At 46.1% G+C, this 22,137-nt stretch overlaps 1 pseudogene across 1 annotated transcript; it reads left to right on the top strand.

The window, feature by feature from the left end:
- The first annotated feature begins 10,537 nt into the window (after positions 1–10,537).
- On the top strand, positions 10,538–14,930 carry LOC310779702 (long-chain-fatty-acid--CoA ligase ACSBG2 pseudogene; annotated as a pseudogene). Its single transcript has 2 exons — positions 10,538–12,623; positions 14,800–14,930. The product of its transcript is annotated as a long-chain-fatty-acid--CoA ligase ACSBG2 pseudogene (transcript).
- Positions 14,931–22,137: the final 7,207 nt, after the last annotated feature.

Here is a 22,137-nt window from a genome sequence, read left to right as displayed (position 1 = left end):
TGTATATAGAAGAGTTGCGACATCTCCATTCACTCCAATGGACCAGTTTTTTTACTCAAGAGTTCCAGGAAGTAAGGTCCTGGATTAAGCAGCACTGTCGAGTTGCAGCAAAATGTACAGTTTGTGTTGTACTTTGATTTTTTTTTTTTTTTTTTTAATCAAATTGTACATTATCAGCAAGTAGCGCGAGACCCCTTCCTGGCTGTTCATTGGCTAATGAGTCACACATTTTTGTCCTCCGCTGACGCCAGTCTCTAAATTGCTCTAGCGTCACCCTCCCCCTGTGCCCCGCCTCCGTCTTGCCACTGTGGCGTCACCCTCCCCCCCTGTGCCCCGCCTCCATCTTGCCACTGTGGCGTCACCCTCCCCCCTGTGCCCCGCCTCCGTCTTGCCACTGTGGCGTCACCCTCCCCCCCTGTGCCCCGCCTCCATCTTCCCACTGTGGCATCACCCTCCCCCCCTGTGCCCCGCCTCCATCTTCCCACTGTGGCGTCACCCTCCCCCCCTGTGCCCCGCCTCCATCTTCCCACTGTGGCGTCACCCTCCCCCCGTGCCCCGCCTCCATCTTCCCACTGTGGCGTCACCCACCCCCTGTGCCCCGCCTCCATCTTCCCACTGTGGCGTCACCCTCCCCCTGTGCCCCGCCTCCATCTTCCCACTGTGGCGTCACCCTCCCCCCTGTGCCCCGCCTCCATCTTCCCACTGTGGCGTCACCCTCCCCCCCTGTGCCCCGCCTCCGTCTTGCCACTGTGGCGTCACCCTCCCCCCCTGTGCCCCGCCTCCGTCTTGCCACTGTGGCGTCACCCTCCCCCCCTGTGCCCCGCCTCCATCTTCCCACTGTGGCGTCACCCTCCCCCCCTGTGGCCCGCCTCCATCTTCCCACTGTGGCGTCACCCTCCCCCTGTGCCCCGCCTCCATCTTCCCACTGTGGCGTCACCCTCCCCCCTATGCCCCGCCTCCATCTTGCCACTGTGGCATCACCCTCCCCCTGTGCCCCGCCTCCGTCTTGCCACTGTGGCGTCACCCTCCCCCCCTATGCCCCGCCTCCATCTTCCCACTGTGGCGTCACCCTCCCCCTATGCCCCGCCTCCGTCTTGCCACTGTGGCGTTGACACCTGGAGTCCTCTGTGAGTCATGTATCACACTCTCTTAAATGGCCTCGCACGGCTTATGGACAACAATCCGCTTTGTTTTGGGCCATTGTGTGAAGCATTAAAAAGCAATTTGCTGGCAGACCTATCGAGCGGACCTGCAATCGGTCCCCCAACATCACTCCCCAGGTGGATTGTTATTGTCATTGAGTGGTTGCGGGGGGGCGGCGGCGGGCGCGGGGGAGGGGGGCCGGGGGACGGGGGGGAAGTGGACCGCTGACAGAAGGCGGTTGGGATATTTCAGGCTTTATTGAGCTGGGCTTCACAGAAGCCAAATGGATGTGAATCTGAATTGAGGGGTTACTGTGATATGTAGATACTAGGCACACCGCGATTATTTATTCATGTCCCCATCAGAAGCATTCATACAGGGCCATAAACAATGCAGATTTGCCCGGACTTACCAGCTTGCAGATGTGTTCAAGGGATTACAGAAGTCCACATTAACCGGTTACTAACGATGATGCTAACGAGATGCTTGGCTCTTCCTGGCCATATCTGCCAACTCGAGACTTATATACAGCACATGATCAAACACAGACACACCCTAACACACACGCACACACATAAGCAGGAGCGCAGGAACCTACAGGCGCACACACACACACACACACACACACACGTGCAAAACCCAAAGCTTTGCTTGCATATTCATATTCAACCATCCAGTTTCCTGCATGCTCCAGAGAGAACAAGGTCAGCAGTCTGTTGGCGGCATCGTCCACCATTAACACACACACACACACACACACACAGGGTGTCAAAAATAATCGATTATAAGATGCATCGCGATGCGGACGTGCACGATTCTGCATCGATTCACAAATGTCAAAAATCGATTCTTATTATTATTTTTTATAATCGAATAAAATATAATGGAAGTACATGCAGTTGTTTATTTGAATCGTAATACAATGCAATTCCAAATGCACTTTTATTTTAAAAGTTGCCACACAGTGAGAAAAAAGAAAGTGAGAAAAAATAAATCATGTATTGGGGAAAAAAGTGATGCATCGATTGAAGATGCATCGAGATGCATCGATAATCGTAATCGAATCGAAGCCCTCTGAATCGTAATCGAATCGTGAGGCCAGTGAAGATTCACAGCCCTAACACACACACACACACACACACACACACACACACAAACACAACCCCCATCCTCTCCTCATAAAGAGACCAAACAAACATGTGCTGCACTCTGCCATGCCTTTATGCCACACCTCAGCACTCTGCCGTGCCTTTATGCCACACCTCAGCACTCTGCCGTGCCTTTATGCCACACCTCAGCACTCTGCCATGCCTTTATGCCACACCTCAGCACTCTGCCGTGCCTTTATGCCACACCTCAGCACTCTGCCGTGCCTTTATGCCACACCTCAGCACTCTGCCATGCCTTTATGCCACACCTCAGCACTCTGCCGTGCCTTTATGCCACACCTCAGCACTCTGCCGTGCCTTTATGCCACACCTCAGCACTCTGCCATGCCTTTATGCCACACCTCAGCACTCTGCCGTGCCTTTATGCCACACCTCATCACTCTGCCGTGCCTTTATGCCACACCTCAGCACTCTGCCGTGCCTTTATGCCACCACACCTCAGCACTCTGCCGTGCCTTTATGCCACACCTCAGCACTCTGCCGTGCCTTTATGCCACACTTCAGCACTCTGCCGTGCCTTTATGCCACCACACCTCAGCACTCTGCCGTGCCTTTATGCCACACCTCAGCACTCTGCCGTGCCTTTATGCCACACCTCAGCACTCTGCCGTGCCTTTATGCCACACCTCAGCACTCTGCCGTGCCTTTATGCCACACCTCAGCACTCTGCCATGCCTTTATGCCACACCTCAGCACTCTGCCATGCCTTTATGCCACACCTCAGCACTCTGCCGTGCCTTTATGCCACACCTCAGCACTCTGCCACACCTCAGCACTCTGCCGTGCATTTATGCCACACCTCAGCACTCTGCCGTGCCTTTATGCCACACCTCAGCACTCTGCCGTGCCTTTATGCCACACCTCAGCGCCAGATATTAAATCAAACACTACGGTGTGGCAAATGGGACATTTCAGATGGTGGACTGTGTGCCTGCAGGAAGCCTTGAGCCCTGCACGCGCCGGGCTGTCCCGAGTCATGAAGAAGAAATGAGCCAGCGCGTTCGTTAAAGGACTACTACACATTGTGTTAAAGGACTACTACACATTGTGTTAAAGGACTACTACACATTGTGTTAAAGGACTACTACACATTGTGTTAAAGGACTACTATACATTGTGCTGCTGCTGGTGGTGGTGTTGAGGAATGTGACTAAAGAAGTGCTGAACAGGGGGGGGGGGGGGGTTGTTTAGATTTCAGCTCTCTCTTCATTAGGCGAGGCTTGTTGCAGTCGAACGGTTGCCCCCGGCGACGCACAACAATCACTCAATGACGCTGTTCATTCTTCTGCCCGGGCACTGATGAATGATCTCGAGTGTCCCTGACGTGGGCTCGCAGGCAGGCGGCGCGCAAAACAATGGCAGCAGTTGGGAGAACTTTTTTTAAGCAAACACTCACTATAGAAGAAGGTGTGTGGAGAGGAGAGAGTGTTGGCAATTTAAAGTCCCATTCATTCACTCACCCACTCATATCATCCTCCACGCAGGAGGCTCTGGGAGGTTTAGAAACTTGTTACAGGTTTGTATTGAGTTTCTCAAACACCAAGTAGAGACTGTGGAGTAAGTAGATACTTCAGTGTACCTTCAGAGATTACATTCAGGGGTTTGATGCACCTTGGCTTGGCACACCCGCATGCAGTCTCACTGCGCTCGGTGAGATCTTGAGGAGGAGACTTTCCAAAAATCATTCCAAGTGCTAGTTCCCCCTGTCTTTCTCCAAAATCCATACTGTATATGTGTTTGTACTAGGGCTGTGAATCTTCACTGGCCTCACGATTCGATTCGATTACGATTCAGAGAGCATACGATTCGATTCTATTACGATTATCGATGCATCTCGATGCATCTTAAATCGATGCATCACTTTTTTCCGCAATACATGATTTCTTTTTTCTCACTTTCTTTTTTCTCACTGTGTGGCTACTTTTAAAATAAAAGTGCATTTGGAATTGCATTGTATTATGATCCATAATTAAAATAAACAACTGCATGTACTTCCATTATATTTTATTTGATTATAAAAATATATATATATATATATATTTTTTTTTTAATAATCGATTTTTGATATTTGTGAATCGATGCAGAATCGTGCACGTCCGCATCGCGATGCATCTTATAATCGATTATTTTTGACACCCCTAGTTTGTACGCTATCAATGCACATGGGTGAAATCTGTGACATACATCTGCTGTTATATAATAGACATGGCAGCAGCATATTTTCCTCCCCAAATTAAACACAGCCATTTGAGATCCATAACCAATTGCTTGATGCCTCTGGTCACAGGACAGGAGTGAATATTGATGTCTTCACCATCAATTTCCTATGGATGAAATATGTGACAGGGACTGGTGTTTTGGTCCTTCTAAGTATGGCAAGGTCATTTTTCTTGTTCCTTTTTTAACAGATTATGGAAGTGCAAGCCAGCTCGCAAATGATGTGTTATACATTGAAATCTGAAAATACTTGAAGAAGATTATGCTTATCTGAATGTCGGTCATCTTAAAAGCAACATTCAGAGAAAATACCCCTCAAAAGTGTTGTTTTTCAGCCCTCTCACAGGCAGGTAATGGGGTGGGTAATTAGCACCTGTGTCTGTAGGTCAATTAATATAACATCAGCTGCATCATCACATGGGAACAATGAGTGATTGTGAGAGGGCGGGTCAAGGCTGGCCTATGCGTGGTGCATTAGGACTGTTATTGTATTTTCTATCATCCTTAAACTTATGGAAAAAAAACTAGGCCGGTGCTATAGGCAGTAAGAGGGGTTCAAATGATGAAATCACAGGAAACAGACGAAATCGCCCGGCCATCCGCTCAAGGTGAAGGTGACCGATCCAAAGTTAAAAAGTCCCCTGTATGAAGGGGCGACCAACCTATCCCTGGTGTGGAAGCCTCAAATCTATAGAAATATCATACCTCTCCATTATTAAAACAAAAAAAGGACTTTACTGGATGTATACTGTATATAGATATATACACACACTAGAGATGGAATGGTATGAAAATCTCATATCAGGATTATAGTGCCCAAAATGATCACGTTATCAGTATTATCACGGTTTGTTAAAATGTGCTGAAAATGTTCAAAAAGTACTAATACACTCACATAAATCATTTCACCAAGTTTTATATTGAAAACTCAGACCCAAAAAGAAATGATACACTCACTGAAATAACACTGTGTGAAAGAGCCCAGAATCCAGAGATGTTTTTTCCAAACTCTGCAAGAATCATCACATATCCACAGATTTTTTGTATATTATACTTCATGTCAGGTCAAATACTGAACCATATTTGCCTCATATAGTATACTGTGTCCAGATGCATCTAATGTTGATATACACATGAAATAGAATATCCGAATATGCCCTCATGCCTCATTTCTCCAAGGCTGCGCGTTTGCATCTGGGAGACGGTTGCCAACTTTGGTTGATGATGGACAGTGTTTACAATGCTTTTCAAAGCACTGTAACACGGTAACCACGGTACCACGGTTTTAATGATAATGAAAATTTGAAACGGTACGGTTATCGTAAGGGATTTTATCACGGTTATCATTCAAAACCGGTTATCGTTACATCCCTAATATACACAGTATATATATATATAGATATACAGTATATATATATACACACACATTTAAAAATGGGGAAAATATGGAAGCTGAGCAGGATAATTGTGCCAGTGTTTTATGTAGCCAGAGGAGATGTTGCCACAGGCAAGCCTCAGGACCCCTCAGCCCAGAGTGCACCAATTACCAGACATTTCCCCGAGCGTGGCACTTTACGCCTAGGCCATACTTATCACGGACCCAGGACCCAGGACGAGAGGACCCAGGACGGGAGGACCCAGGAGGGGAGGACCCAGGAGGGGAGGACCCAGGACGAGAGGACCCAGGACGAGAGGACCCAGGACGAGAGGACCCAGGACGGGAGGAATGAAGAGAAACTTTGGATAGACACAGGCCTTGGATCCAGCTTTTCCCCGCACAGATGATAATTTTCCAGGCAATGAATATGAGCTGCACTTTAGAAGGTGGGGTCAGCACATGCACATGGGACACCTGAGTGAAGCAACCAGCGCATCGCTGTAGCAGGTACTGTAAAACGCTGGTTGTCAGCTGTCCTACAAGCTCGGTTAAATGACCCGACATTGAGACAGATCACTGAAATTAAAGGAGTCGTTACGTTCTTGAAAATGAGTTTCCCCACTGAAATTACAGTATCTTCCTTAAATGATGTTTTGTGCTTCTGTGTCAGTGTGTTTTTACAAACTATGTCTGGAATATTGAATACTTACAATTAAGACCATCATCTACAATATCCTGTTTGACCAAACTGAATTTAGATTAAATTGGAAATTGTAAAGCTCAGTTTAAAGACTGAGTTGCTTAGCGAATTGGTATAAATCAAATTCAAGAGCAAACATATTCCGTGTACAGTCTAAATGATAGTTAAATGCTATGGTATGTATCATGTAATTTCTTAATCTGAAGTTTGACATTTGCATGAATTGGATTCTACCTTTTGCAGTAATTACATTCAGGTAGCGTTTTTTCTTCAGATTAATGGGTTTTTATAGCTTGTGTGCCTGTGAATATCCTGGTACTGTAGGTAAGTTGTAACAACTACTTAATACAATAGCCCAAATGCGTCCTTACTTGCATCCAAATATATCGTATACCGTATCATATTGTCAATACGGTATACGGTATGGTGCAATGCGTTACGATACAATATACTTTATTGTCGCATGGGGAAATCTGTTGTGGACTCACAGTGTTGCTGATTTTCCATACAATAAAATATGAATGAATAACACCTTGGTTTTACTTTAATTATTAAAAGGCGCACCTCACATAAACACAACGCGTATTTATTATGTGCATATGCTCACATACACTGTATAAAACTTTAAACAATCTTTTGATTTGATCCTCTGAGTGATGTCATCTAGAGGACACTGATCATAGGTACTGTAGTGATAAACACAGTGAAATGAGTGAAAGAGAAAGAGAGGAGAGAGGGAGAACTGGTGTAAATCCTCAATGAGGTTTGATGCTGTGAAAACAATTAGTTTTAACTGAGCTTTTTTTTTTTTTTAATAGCTCAAATCAAAACAAAGCCTTCCTGCCAAAAATCTAAATGACTACAGTGTTGGGAGAATCTTCTGGAGAGAATCAAATACACTGATGGTGGGGGGCCAAGGTGTATTTCGGGGTGAAATGCCTCTTAACTCATTGAGTGCCAGCCACTTTTGGAGAACGGATGCTCCCAGTGCCAGAGTTTCAGAGCGTTTTCAGTGATTTCTCGAGGCCCACAGAATATTGTGTGATATTACTATGTAAACACTGAACACGCACAAAGAACGATGAGACTCTATTCTATCATCTGCAAAAAAAAGTTTATTGATCCCATTTTCCGTTCTTTAGTTATGAGCCGGAGAAGATAGCTTGATTCATCCAAAAACAGCAATTTTTTTCTAGAAGCTGAGATAATTGGCCTTTTGTGAAATTAAACATTTCAAGCACATCACTGACTCTGAAGCTAATCTTTTCTAATGTAGTCACACCTCAAAAATAATTTCCTTCAATAAAACAGTGAAGGCCAGGGAATTCTGTTTGGCAGAATAATATTTTTTAGCTACAACCAGCAGCGCTGGCCCCTGCGTGCGCTGCTGGTTGCAGCTTCTTGCTGGTCTTGATTTGCTGCTGGTGGGCATCGGATATTCTGGCTTGCGTTTGTCAATCCTGTCCTGCTGCCTGGGTCTGTCTGGGTGTTGCGCGCTGCTCTGCGTGCCCCCCCCCCCCCCCCCCGCCCCGCCCCGCCTCGCCTCAACTGCACACTCCTCCTCCTGTCTGTGGTGGCTCTCTGCTGAGTTTGCTGTGCGCACAGTGAAGGGACATCGACATCCTGCTTTTTTACAGCGTTCCGCGTGTGTTTGTCACCGGCAACGATGCTTCCAGTTGAGAATAATAACAACTCCACGGTGTGGATGTGCGGATGTGCTGTCCGGCTCAATTGTGGGAGCAGATTGGCTGCTGCAGGCACAGCTGCAGTAACGTGCTTCAGCATATCGATGCATACGGATGCGATGCGATTTCCGTTTCCATAACGACTTCTTCTTTGTTTTTTCCTTGCCTTTCTGTTATGTGGAGAGCACTGTCGCCACCTAAGGGTTCTGTAAAATAGGTTAGACACATCCAATAGCTATAATATTTGTACATCAGAGGCAGAAGGCTTTGATCGACGCCCCACCGTCAAAAAACGCAATTGACGAACATGTCCGTCCTTGGCACTCTACGTTACTATTTGAAATGACGAACATGTCCGTCCTTGGCACTCAATGAGTTAATTAACCCATTGATACCTGATGCAGCATTTGTGCGTGTATCCCTTTAAGACCGCGAAGGTCTTAAAGGGATACACACACAAATGAGGGATATACACGCAAATGCTGCATCAGGTATATCAATGGTGCACTATTACAATACTTCGCCTCACTTCTCCACATTCCTGAAGGTCATCAGGAGTTCAAAAGCACACAAATACAATTTCCAACCCGAGACCATGCCGAGATGTTGTTCCAATTTGGTCCTTTCACCGGTGAATGAGACACCAAGGACGAGCCTATGTGCATCTCCAGCACAACGCATAACATGTCCTAGACATAACAGTCAAATGAAATAACACTTTAAAATGCTTCCCTCTCCAAGGGGTGGGGGGGTGTTGGGTTATAATAGACTATTTATTTCACCGGTCGAGTATTTCCCAGATGAGAAGAGACGACTTACGCTGCCATTATCTCACTAGGTTCTGTCTGGCCTCCCTTTAAGCTCGTCTTCTATAACCCAACACATTTCACTCATCTTTCCTGCTCAATAATTGAGCAGCACAAACCACATTAATGGGGATGATCCATCTGTGGGGGGAGATGAGAGGTGGAGAGAGTGGTTATTTATGTACGATGCCAGCTGGGGGATTTAAGCATTGTCTTTCAAATGAAGATGAGAGGAGAGGAGAGGAGAAGGGGAAGGGGGAAAAAATAACACACTGGTGGTTAGATTTGGGTCGACCCTCGCGGTGTTACTTTGGGAGTTTCCTTACTGTAACAGGAGGCGGGATGTCAGCAAAACGTTGTTTTTGACACGTCGATGGACACATCATGAAGAGGGAGAGGAGAAACCACGTGTCTGTGTGCACGGCCATTTTTGTGCGTGTGCATGCAAAAAACAACAACAGCGTGTCGCTGGGAAAGAAACGGTGACGTCGGACGTTTTTTTTTTCTCGTGGCTTTAGGGGAAACTGTGAAGGGCAGTTGGCATATTAATAGCTTACCGCATGTTCCTTGGTGCTGTCATGTTACTTGTACATGCAACTGCTGTCTCTGTATCATTCCATGTTCTGATTATACGGGAAACTAAATAAAACTATTCCCTGGCCTGCATGCATGCTGCAATGCATTGCTTCAGATAATGACTCATCTACAGTAACAGTCCTAAATGGGTGGCCTATTTTAACCAATCCAGTAAAAAGTACAAAAGTAACATAATCACATAGTAAAGTTTTTACACATCTACTCATGACTATGATTAGTGTCTTTTACACAACCCTCTTTCGTGAATATTTTGAATGTTTTTTCTTCCAAGACAAACAAGCACAGATACCTACCTACCTATATATATATATATACATACATATATACATATACATATATATACAGTATATATACAGTACATATACATATATATAGACATACATATATATTCTCTGGGGCCATTGTATCTCCTTCCTGTAAATTTGTATATAAGAGCTGTTTGGATTCTTGCAGTTTTGTCAGCTTCACCCCTCACATTTCCTACACTGAGGTATGAAATTATAAAATAATAGTTTTACTATTTAAATTGTTATTTCTGTATTATGTTTCTTGGAAATGTCTTACTGCATTGAATTATTTGTTTGAAGCAAGGTTTTTTTGACATGTTTCACCCGTATGGTTGATTGTTCTCACCTGACCGGCTTTTCCCTCCGCCAGTGATGTCATAAACCACTGATGTCACTGTTTAAGTCACAGATGACATTACGATTGCTAGTGACATCACCGATGACATCATTAGAGGGACTCATCAGTGATGATGTCATTTGTGATGTCATTGTCCTATTTAAGAGCAAGTGTGTGGTTCTCATGGACATTTGGTAATTGTGCACCAAGTTGGAGCCATGGAATACACACAGACAGTGAATGCCCGCCACCCAGATTCCCTGCCGGTGCCAGCAGCAGGGGAGCCCAGCCTGTGGACGTCCCAGTGCAACGGGGAGGTGAGGTTGAGGATGGAGACGTCCGGCATGGCTGCTGAGCCCCCTTTGACCATAAACCAGATGTTCATCTCAGCCGTGGAGCGCTTCGGCAGCTACACCGCTTTGAGCTGGAAGGAGGGCGAGCGGCAGAAGAGTATGAACTACACAGAATACTACAAGAAGTGCCGCACCGCAGCCCAGAGTTTCCTCAAGCTTGGTCTGGAGCGGTACCACGGTGTCGGCATCCTCGGCTTCAACTCTCCCGAGTGGTTCATCTCTGACATCGGTGCCATTTTGGCAGGTGGTTTCGCTGTGGGCATGTACAGCACCAACTCTCCAGAGGCGTGCCAGTATGTCGCAGAGAACTGCAAGGCCAATGTCATTGTGGTTGAGGACCACAAGCAGCTGCAGAAGATCCTTCAGGTTAAAGACCAGCTGCCACACTTGAAAGCTATTATCCAGTACAAAGATGCTCTAAAAAAGAAGAGACCTGATCTGTACACGTGGGCACAGTTTATGGAGCTTGGATGTGAGGAGCCAGACACTTTCCTTGATGATATCATCTCCCACCAGAAGCCCAACCACTGCTGCACGCTCATCTACACCTCAGGAACCACAGGACAGCCCAAGGGAGTCATGCTCAGCCACGACAATGTGACATGGACAGCGTCCGCCACCAGCCGCCATTTGACTCTGACAGACGCCACGCAGGCTCAGGAGACTGTGGTCAGCTACCTGCCACTCAGCCATATCGCAGCTCAGATGGTCGACATCTGGATCATCATGACGGTCGGAGGGGCGACGTACTTCGCCCAGCCAGATGCCCTCAAGGGCTCTCTGGTAAACACCCTGAAGGAGGTGCGTCCCACACGCTTCCTGGGCGTGCCACGAGTCTGGGAGAAGATGAAGGAGAAGATGCAGTCTGCCGGGGCTGGGTCTTCTATTGTGCGCAGGAAAGTCGTTGCCTGGGCGAAGGACGTGGGTCTGCAGACTAATCTCACCAACATGACCCAAGACGGAGGACCACTCCGCTACCGCGTGGCCAAGCGGCTGGTGTTCAAGAGAGTGCGTAAAGGCCTGGGCCTGGACCGCTGCAACATGTGCTTCACAGGTGCTGCTCCCATTGCCCAGGAGACCCTGGAGTACTTCCTCAGTCTGGATATTCCCGTGTACGAGCTGTACGGCATGAGCGAGAGCTCTGGTCCTCACACCATCTCCCGGCCCGACAGCTTCAGGCTCACCAGCTGTGGAAAGGAGATCCAAGGGTGCAAGACGAAGGTGCTGCACAACGGTGAGATCTGCTTCTGGGGCCGTCACGTCTTCATGGGTTACCTCAACATGGCTGACAAGACGGAGGAGGCTCTGGACAAAGAGGGCTGGCTGCACTCCGGCGACCTGGGCAAGCACGACCAGAACGGCTTCCTCTTCATCACTGGCAGAATCAAAGAGATGATCATCACAGCAGGAGGAGAGAACATCGCTCCCGTCCCCATCGAGGACGCCGTGAAGGAGGCCGTGCCGCTTATCAGCAACGCCATGCTGATCGGTGATGAAAGGAAGTTCCTCTCCATGCTGCTCACCATCAAGTGCCAGGAGAACGGCGAGACAGGCGCACCGATGGACGAGCTCACAGCGGAGGCCGTGGAGCTGTGCAGGAGGATGGGCAGCAACGCCGCGCGCGTCTCTGACATTTCAGGCGGCCGAGACCGTGCCGTCCATGACGCCATCCAGGAGGGAATCAACCGCGTCAACGAGAACGCCGTCTCCAACGCCCAGCGCATCCAGAAGTGGATTGTACTAGACCAGGACTTCTCCATCACCGGAGGGGAGCTGGGACCTACCATGAAGGTGAAAAGGCCAGTGGTCATGGAGATGTACAAGGAGCAGATCGAGCACTTCTATATGTAGGTGGCCACTCCCAACACACCTGACAAACTGGCCACTCCCAACACACCTGACAAACTGGCCACTCCCAACACACCTGACAAACTGGCCACTCCCAGCTCAAGTTGCTCAGTTGTCCATGACACCACACACACATTGACGTCATCAGTGTTATCACTCAAGCATATAATAGGGCAGCGTTTCCTGCGCTGTGACCCACAATTGCTCAAGTTGCCCATGTTGCTTGAGTTGCTGCTCTGTTGTCCAGAACACCACACACACACCCACCCACCCAAACCCGGCTCAAGCCATATGCGGTTGCCTAGGGTGCCGTGGTCGCCTAGGGGGCGCACTCGTGCGGCTCGCGATGTGGAGCGCCAGCATGCATGTTCTATTTTCTCTGCGTGCTGTGGTGCACATTTCACCAGAAAACACCGCCGAAACACAGAGATGGTCATATCTCCATCATCACCACAGAAGCAAAAAATGATCAACTGGCCAGGCTTCACTGTTGTTATTGATGAATCTACCTCCACTGTTGCAAGTTTTAAATGCAACACATTGTAGGACGATGACTGTTTTGGAATTATCACTTGCCTTTTGAAAATTGTGTCCGTTATTGAATTACAAAAAAATAAACAAGGATATGTTTAGATTTGTTTTATTTACGCTCGGCCTATGTCGTTGTTTAAAGAAAGGGAGAGAGGGAATATCCTGCTTTGAGAAAATGTTAAAACAGAACTCTGTTCAATATGTGATGTCATGATGAATCTTTTTTCATAATAATGACTATATAATTAATACCTATTTCTGTCTCATTTAGACTTGTGCAGTGCCCCGTTCACTCACTATCTCACTCACCTGGTGTGTCTTTTGGGCCCTTTGAGTGAGCTTGGGTTTACCGTGAATATGACAAGTCCAAGACATGTTTGTCTCCCTCCCCCCCCCGTTTTCTCCCCAAATGTACTTTGGCCACTACTGCTTCTTTTCACCTGACAGCGGGGAGCTTCACCCGCAGGACGTAGCACGTGCGAGGATCACGCTATTCCCACCAGTTCCCTTCTGGTCCGAACAGGTGCCCCGACCGACCACAGGAGGCACTAGTATACATAGAATGTAATGACAATCTGAGGTTTAACACATTGAGTGCCAGCCGTTTTTTCAATCCTGTAGGTAAGTTGTGCCAGGTTTTTTTTTGAGGATTCTGGCTCATTTTACAAGAGCCGAGGATTCTTTTCTGTTAAGACTTCGTGAACACCAATCATCTAAAAAGAACTAATCGAATGTGTGCTTTCTCTGTCTAAAAGAGTTAGTTTGCAGAGTTAGTAGTTATGTAGATATTAGCCGTTGAGTACAGCATGGTGTACAGCGTGTGTGTGTGTGTGTGTGTGTGTGTGTGTGTGTGTGTGTGTGTGTGAAATCGAAAGAGTTTTCGCCCAGCTATTTCCTTGAAAATTAGACTGGCTTTCTCCAGCGGACCCGTGGCTGTGGCTTTCTCTCTGTCTGGAGAGAACTGTCGCCACTTAGTGGTCGGTAAAATAGATTATACACATTCTCTTCCTCCAATATTGATATAGAAGACGTAAAAGGGGTTGATTGATGTCCCACCGTCAAAATTTTTTTTTTTTATGTAAGACGAGATATCTCGTCTTTGGCACTCAACAGTTGGATTATGTAAGACGAGATATCTCGTCTTACATAAACATTTTTGTTTATGTACATAATCCAACTGTTGGCACTCAACAGTTGGATTATGTAAGACGAGATATCTCGTCCATGGCACTCAACGTGTTTTAAGTATGTCAAAGTCGCGGTAGGAGTGGTGGACTACGGGTCAGGCATTGTGACATTGCGACAGTGATGTCAGGCATTGTGACATCATCAGAGGCATTGTGACATCAGTGATGTCATAAATCATCTTATGACATCATCAGTGATGTCATATTTAGAGCAAGTGGGCAATGTTCTCTGTTTACATTTTTGTCCCACTGGTGACATCACTGATGATGTCATAGGCATTGTGACATCATCAGTGATAGACACACACACCCGTGCGCACGCACGCACCAATAGGCCAGCCCGGTGAGCAGAGCTGCAGCGACGCGGGTGAGCCTCTGAATCGAGGCACGAGATGCCTAGTTGCAGAAAGGTACAATGTGATTGGGTAGATTTTAACAGGCCAAAAATTTACTTTTTAACGAACATAAGCATTTTACATTTGCGTACAATGCATTGTGCACGGATGCATGTGTGCAACATGCTCTTCGCTGCTTCATGTGGAGATGTGGTCGTGTTCTCAGAGCAGGGACACTTCTGGCAGGCCTGCAGCCCAGACAGACCGTCTGTGATTCAGGAGCATAATCCCGTTATAGCTGCCTGTGGGACATCAGGAGAAGAGGCTTTCCAGGCAGCCTATGGGCCGGAGGGCTGAACACCTGATATTTCCATGGTTAGAAGTTCGCCCAGGTTCAGCGGCTTAACTGTAGCCTAACAACTGGTGATTATCTGTGTCTGCTGTCATTTGAATGATTTAGTTGTAGGTCGTGTGCTCGTGTAACAGTAGCCAGCAGGTAGGGCTGTGCAGCAAGGACATCTCATTCCCCCAATGCCTTGCCTTGATGCTCTAGCGACAGGGGCTTTAGTCTCCTTGCTAGAGCGTCCACCTCCCATAACGGAGGTTCCTGGTTCGATCCCCAGCTGCAGGGGGCCTACAAAACCCAGGTTACACTCACACGTAGAGCTTATGTGGAGTATCTGTCTCTGTGCCTGCATGTGCATATTGCCATTAGTTTTTTAAACAAGGCAAGAGAGAAAGACAGAAATCTAGCAAGAAATAGCCAAAGACCTGCGGCTCTGGAGCGAATCCAAACGCAAGTTATGGGAGACCTTTAGTATGCAATCCCGAGCATGCACCTCTCCTCTCCATGGTATTGGGTCCAGCTCAGAGGATTTCGATGGGAGAAATTGAGATGCAGCTACCCCTCACCAGACGTTTATACGCCCTTTTCTACGAGCGGAGTACAATTCAAACCTCTCCTGCGTCCTGCCATTTGTCACTGCACACTCTGGGTGTGCACTCGATTCTCACATGGAAATTTGGACCAGATGGGGTCAGCAGTAAACATTTGTCAACGGTCAAGCTCTCTTCAGGCAGCAGCTCCCTGAAGGCACTCCTGAGTACACTCACAAGTGCCCTCCCTACCAGAGGCATTGAGGAGGAACCCAGTTATTATTAGGCTGTTCATCTGCAATTAACCTAGGATCCATCTTCTCCCCATCACCATGCTAATGAGCAATCTAGCGCTCCGGAGTGATTACTAATATGCACGTTCCATCAATCAATGAGCACAGAGAGTGGCAGGGTCCAAATAAATTGCTTATAGATGGCCCACGGACGGTCCATCCAATTACTATTGGGTGCTTAATGGATGACTCCCTAGCGATGCTACCAGTCCGTCTTTATGCTTATTCGCATTAGAAAGTTAGACGTCAACATAGATGGAACAGGACGTCCCGATTCATCATCGTTATTATGATGTTGTTATTATTATTGTTGCATGCTACCGTCCTCCTGACTCCCAGATGGGATTTGTGCTTTTTCAGAATCAGAATCAGAATCACTTTTATTGCCACAGTATGCAAGTTACATATGAGGAATTTGTCTTAGTGTCTGTATGCAGCGTAGCGGTCACATCAATATACAGAGATAAGAAGTAGGAAGATAACTGACGACAATCGCAAAGTTGCAAGTGCAATCAAATAGAGTAAATATATACAATATGTACATGAGTGGTGAAGTGTTCTGTCGATAATAAATATGAATTTACGTTGAATTTACATGAGATTTACAGACTGAGTAAAATAGGCGTTAAATAGGCAGTGGATTTACATGAATTTACAGTCGGGAGTTAAATAAGAGTTTACATTGAATGTACATGAAATGTACAGGCTAAGTTAAATAGGCATTACATTTTTACTAGGGAGATCAGAGCAAAGGACCCCTGGTTGGGGGAGGTGGGGGGGGGCAATCTTCTAACTTGTGATGCCCCACAGCTGTCACACGATCGGTTCACCAGTGATCTAATAGTAGGGCTTGGTATCGAGTTTCAATACTTTAGGCTGTTATCGCCTATTATGTATTTTTAGCAACTCGTTAACAAACGCTGATGTCATGATAGTTTGTTGAATATAAATGGGATTCACTTTGTGCCATTAGGTTATATTGATAGGCTAGTAAATGCTCAACTGTTGTCTTCCATGCATGAAGTGGAGCTGTCTCATCAGTTTGGACAAGAATAGCGTTCTGTTGCATCAGTGAGCATTAAACACTGATTTGCAACTCTCCGTTTTGCACTGAAAACTATTGCACTGATTTATTTGTTTTATATTTCTTTCCTTTGTAGTACTCCCAATATTTTTTTGTAGGGACAGCAATAAGTTTAGACAACTTAAAGTTATGTTAAATACAGTACAGGTTTTATTTTTTTCTGCTGTAAAACTTGGAAAAAACAAACTAAAGATTGGTATCATAATTGTCAATGTGTAATGCAGTTTTATTTTTGTTCAAATTTTTCAAATTTCCCAAAAATTAGTATCGAAAAAGTATCGTTCGGGAACCGGTATCGAAATCAAAGTATCGAAACGGTATCGATATCGACAAATGTTGAACGATACCCAGCCCTATCTAATAGTAGTAGTTAGTTTTGGCTAGGGATATGTAGATATGGGGCGGCTTTAGCTCAGGAGGTAGAGCGGGTCGGCCAATGACGCAAGGGTTGGCGGTTCGATCCCCGCTCCCTCCCAGCTGCTGTCGCTGTGTCCTTGGGCAAGACACTTAACCCTCCTTGCTCCCAATGGTGTGTAGGCACCCTGCGTGGCAGCCTGCCGCCATCGGTGTATGAATGGGTGAATGTAGACTATCTACTGATTGTAAAGCGCTTTGGATAAAAGCGCTATATAAATGCAGGCCATTTACCATTTTACCATTTAGATATAGTGTGTAATATACTCAATAGTGTTGCAGGATGTGACGGCTTTGTTTTGTAGCCCTTATTGGCTCCTCTATCATTCAGCAGCAGCAGCAGCAGCTGCATTAGCGTAATTGATACCTGTATGGTGAGCCGCTGAAGTAAAACAGCCTCCCTGCTGGCCCGAGGCACGAGGATTTCCCTGAAATGTAAATGGAGCTGTGAGAAGAGGGTTGGGAGTGATTTAAGAGGCAGTGCATCCACACAGAGTGCTGAGTGTAGGGCGCCAGCTCTCTCTCTCTCGCTCTCTCTCTCCATCATTGTCTCTCTCTCTATCCCTCCCTCTCCATTTCCCTTTTCAGTCAGCTGCCATGACTCAGACTCCATCTTAATCACAGTGCACACACATACATGTACACCACACACACACACACACACCCCATGCATAGTTTTTCAAAGTTTTATAGCATTCTTTGTTGTTCTATATAGACCTTATTCGATTGACGTCACTCACGTACGGGCACGCCCACCAGCGCCATGTTCTCGACATAGCGCAGCACTCTCTTAAGTGACAAGACAACCTATGTGAGAGCAGCGTTTATAGGAAGCTAGCCGCCGTTAGCGTTACCTGTATCGTTCCAATTGTGTTCGGATGGTGACCTGCGTTAGGCATGGCTGTAGTAATGACAGCAATAAAGTCCCCGTGGTTTGGTTCTATCTCTACCGTCCACAGACGTGAAGGGAGGGAGACGGAGGATACGTCAGCAGCACAGGAGAGGTGTGTGGATAGTTAGGAGAGACAGGTGAAACTTTCTGACAGCTCCTCACAGCAAAGTCTGTTCACCTCATTTTTTCTTTTGTTTATTATTACAGGCATTAATGGCCGTATACAAACAACAACTCTGGTGGGGTTTTATTGCTGTCATCACTATCGCTATTTTGTAATGGAACAGAAACGACAATAAGGCCGTTACTATAGTCGTCAGCTGCAGGACGGTATGTCAACAATATGGCGCTGTCCGGGGTTAGCGAATAAGGTCTATACAGTATAGTGTGTGTGTGTGTGTGTGTGTGTGACACACACATCACACTTATATATACTTGTAGCTTTTTTGCCGCAATTAAAACATTCAGGTAATGAATTATCTGATGCTATATACCATTCAAGTTTAGAAGTAATGGACGTTTCGACCTCATTTGTAAAACAGTCTTTTCTTCAGGGACGATTTTCTGGATTTTCTTACAAGATAGATTCTTTTGTGTGGATTTCCGAGTGTTACGGAGTGGAATGGTGTGTTCACTTGCTCTCAATAAATCAGAAGAACAAATTCCCACTTGGTACTGTAGTTACTGTATTCAGACCATCTTAAAAAATATATATATAAAGCAAGAAGCCAAATCCACATACTCCATTTCACAATGTCCATTATTGTCCCCCACCAAAAGAGGGACTATGGATCGGTCTCCGTCCGTACGTTCGTACGTTTGTTAGTCACACTGTAATGTTGATTTTGTGCCACTAGGGGGGGCAGCATTGACAATGAATGGGACTGACCTAACTGGTGGGGGACAACATGTTTACTATTCGCTTGTCGTTTCTTTTCTGGGTTGGATTTCCTGACCAAATAGCATGTTTTGTGAATGCCACACTGTTTGGCAGTTGACTTTGAAGTCCTGGATATCGGAGCTTCCCACCAGCATGTGAATGCATCAGAAGATGTGGAGACTTTTCAGATCAATGTGGGCATTCGCACCGATAAAGTAACTCGGACAAAAATAAGTCTGGGCAAGACGTTTGTGTACGTGATGGATGAACCCATCTCAAGCAAGTTTCAAGTGCAAGTTGATTTTTGGACTGTACAAAAGAAAAGTGAACGGAAACTAACGGCTGCCGGAAGGTAGGGAAAAAGTGCCTTCAAACATCTAAACAAGTATGCTGGTTGTATGCTTTGGAAAATGGTCGGTAGTAGGGATGCACCAATCCACATTTTTTCACTTCCGATCTGATTCCGATACCTGAATTTGGATATCTGCCGATACCGATATTATGCCGATACCAATATTTTTCTTGAATATACAGTATAGGCAAAGAATTGGCCAATTAAAGATGTTTTTTTTTATATACCTTGCAAAAAGCAGACAAAATTAAGAAAATATACAAGGCAAAGAAGGATACTATTATACATGGGCAAATTACGGCCCGCGCTGGGATTGAAAAAAATAAATAATAATAATCGATTCCGATCCAATCCGTGAATTAGTGCCAATATCGGCACCCGATACCGCTATTGGATCGAATCGGCCCCATCCCTAGTCGGTAGCAATGCAATAGTACAGATGGGGGGGGGGGGGGGGGGGACACACCATGGTCCTTATTGAATTTCCCCACAGGGAAAATAAAGAATAACTTAATTGACGTAAGTGAAGGTGTGAGCTTGCGGCTGGGAACACAGGAAAATAGGACCTAAAGGTATTTGGACAGCTGGAGTTGCTGCAGAAAACATTGGTTTTCCTCCACCGCATCGGTTACTGAAAGTAAGTGAGATTGGATAATTACAGTTTACACAGAAAGAGGGGCTGTTTGACACACAAGTGTTTCCGTGGTTAGCTCTAAACAGTACAGACAGATTGGCACCAGATGAGACAATTTTGTTTCAAATTAGCTCCTGCAATGAAATACCTGGGATGTTGCTGGCGACACATACAGCTTGATATCAATGCATGGGGGAGCTGATGCAAGAAGAAGCAGACGCTATACGGCGACTCTCTGGTGTGAAACCATCACAGATATTATTGTCCTACATTAGTTTCATCATTGTTATCATGGGCTATATTTAAATGCATATATAGAGAATTCCATTGTTAACCCAGTTATTGAAGTAACCCAGTTTTGGGGGTTGACACATGTAAACACCATAACTCAAAGATATATAGAATAATCCGCTAAGGTTACTACTCCCATCTTAAATGGGTCACTGTGGCGTGGAAACATCTTACTCCGTTCACTTTTGGGTTGCACCATCTATGCAAACTCGAACCCGTTTCCCCTGTTAGTAGAAGAAGTAACCTACTTCTTGTTCAGTCAAAGAAGGGGGGAGGACCAAATCTTTTCACACTTACCTACAGAGCGTTCTGTCTATGGGCGGGACGTGTTTCAGCAGAATGGTTTATTATATTGTTAATTGGTTTATTAATAATAACAGGTATGCTTTGTTGCAGGGTATCCCGAGTAGAGCCCGACCGATATTATCGGCCCCCTGTCAGGTGAAAAGAGCGGCTGGCTAACTGCCCATGTGGAAGCATGGAGCCAGTTTTCGCCTCTCTCCAGATCGGCAGAGGGTGGAGCAGCAACCAGGATAAATGAATACAAAATTAGCACTAATGGGGGATTAGCACTAATGGGGGATAAACATTTGATAAAAAAAAAAAAAAAAAAAGAATATCGGCCGATATTATCGGTATCGTAATTTTTTTACTCCCCAATATCGGCATCGGCCTCAAAAATCCAGTATCGGTCAGGCTCTAATCCCGAGTTTCACGTAAACAGCTTAACCTGAAGAGGACCTTAACTGGAGTACGGCCAGGTTACTCCAAGCAGGTAAAACATTGTTCATTGCATAATGGCGAGCTGTGCACATTACTTCCCTGAACAGCGGGCCGGGTGGCGATTCATCAGAAGTCTCGGCAGTTTATAGGAAATTAGCCCGGCTCTTTCACACTCGCCTCTTATTTTCAGGGGTTCCTCCTGACAAGAGTTGATGGTCCAATTAGAGATAAACGAGGTGATTTAGCATGTCAATCAGAGATAACGACAAATGTCGTTTGTGAGGCATTTCAAATCCATGTACGGTACGTTGTGAACACAATGAGACAAAAGATAAAAATAGATTACAACTCATATTTGATTAATTAAAGGGGGGCGGGGTTGACACTAGCCAACTGCTGTCGAGGGGAAACTCGGCTCTTGTTAACCTAAAATATGCTGAACGCTTCTTTCTTCAAACAAACCCCGGCGCTTTGATCATCCCGGGGTCCTCAATGGTAAACATGCTAATTTATTCCAAAGAAAGATATTTACACACGTCGTCGTACAGCACATGTGAAATCCCAGGCTTGCAGTAGTAACACACACAGCAGCGCTGCTATCCCTCCTTCAGATCAAAATGAGAATGTCCTCCTCAGTGGCGCTAAAAAAACAGAAAACCGGCCCAAGTCTTAAAATAAGCTTTTGCGTTTCTCCGTAATGGAACAAACAGACAAAGAGACGCATCGCTTTCCCTTTGTGGCCTTATCTGGCCGTGGCCAGCTCGCGGCGCAGCCTGTGTGCACCACGTGTGTGTGTGTGTGTGTGTGTGTGTGTGTGTGTGAGAGAGATCCCCGTGCAGTGCATCACATCTTAGTGACTGCGGGGAGTCACTTATCAGCACCCGGATCTGCAGGTCATTTACCAGGGTGGGCGGTTTCATTAGTCTTCTTTGCAACAATACTCTACCGATTGCCATCTTGTTTCACAGTGATTTATAATTCAGGGCCCCCCCTGGAGTTTGCAGAAATACCTAAAGCAACTGCTCAAATAAGATAAGAGGGGCTTCTTTTATGTATGGCGTCGATGTCTGTGGTGTACATCAGAAACGGAGAGAGGGAGAGAGAGGGAGAGAGAGAGAGAGAGAG

The sequence above is a fragment of the Poromitra crassiceps genome (assembly GCF_964638095.1).
Source record: "Poromitra crassiceps genome assembly, chromosome: 7".
NCBI lineage: Eukaryota > Metazoa > Chordata > Actinopteri > Beryciformes > Melamphaidae > Poromitra > Poromitra crassiceps.
The sequence above is the reverse complement of the archived record's forward strand: the minus strand, read 5'-3'. Positions and strand labels throughout refer to the sequence as shown.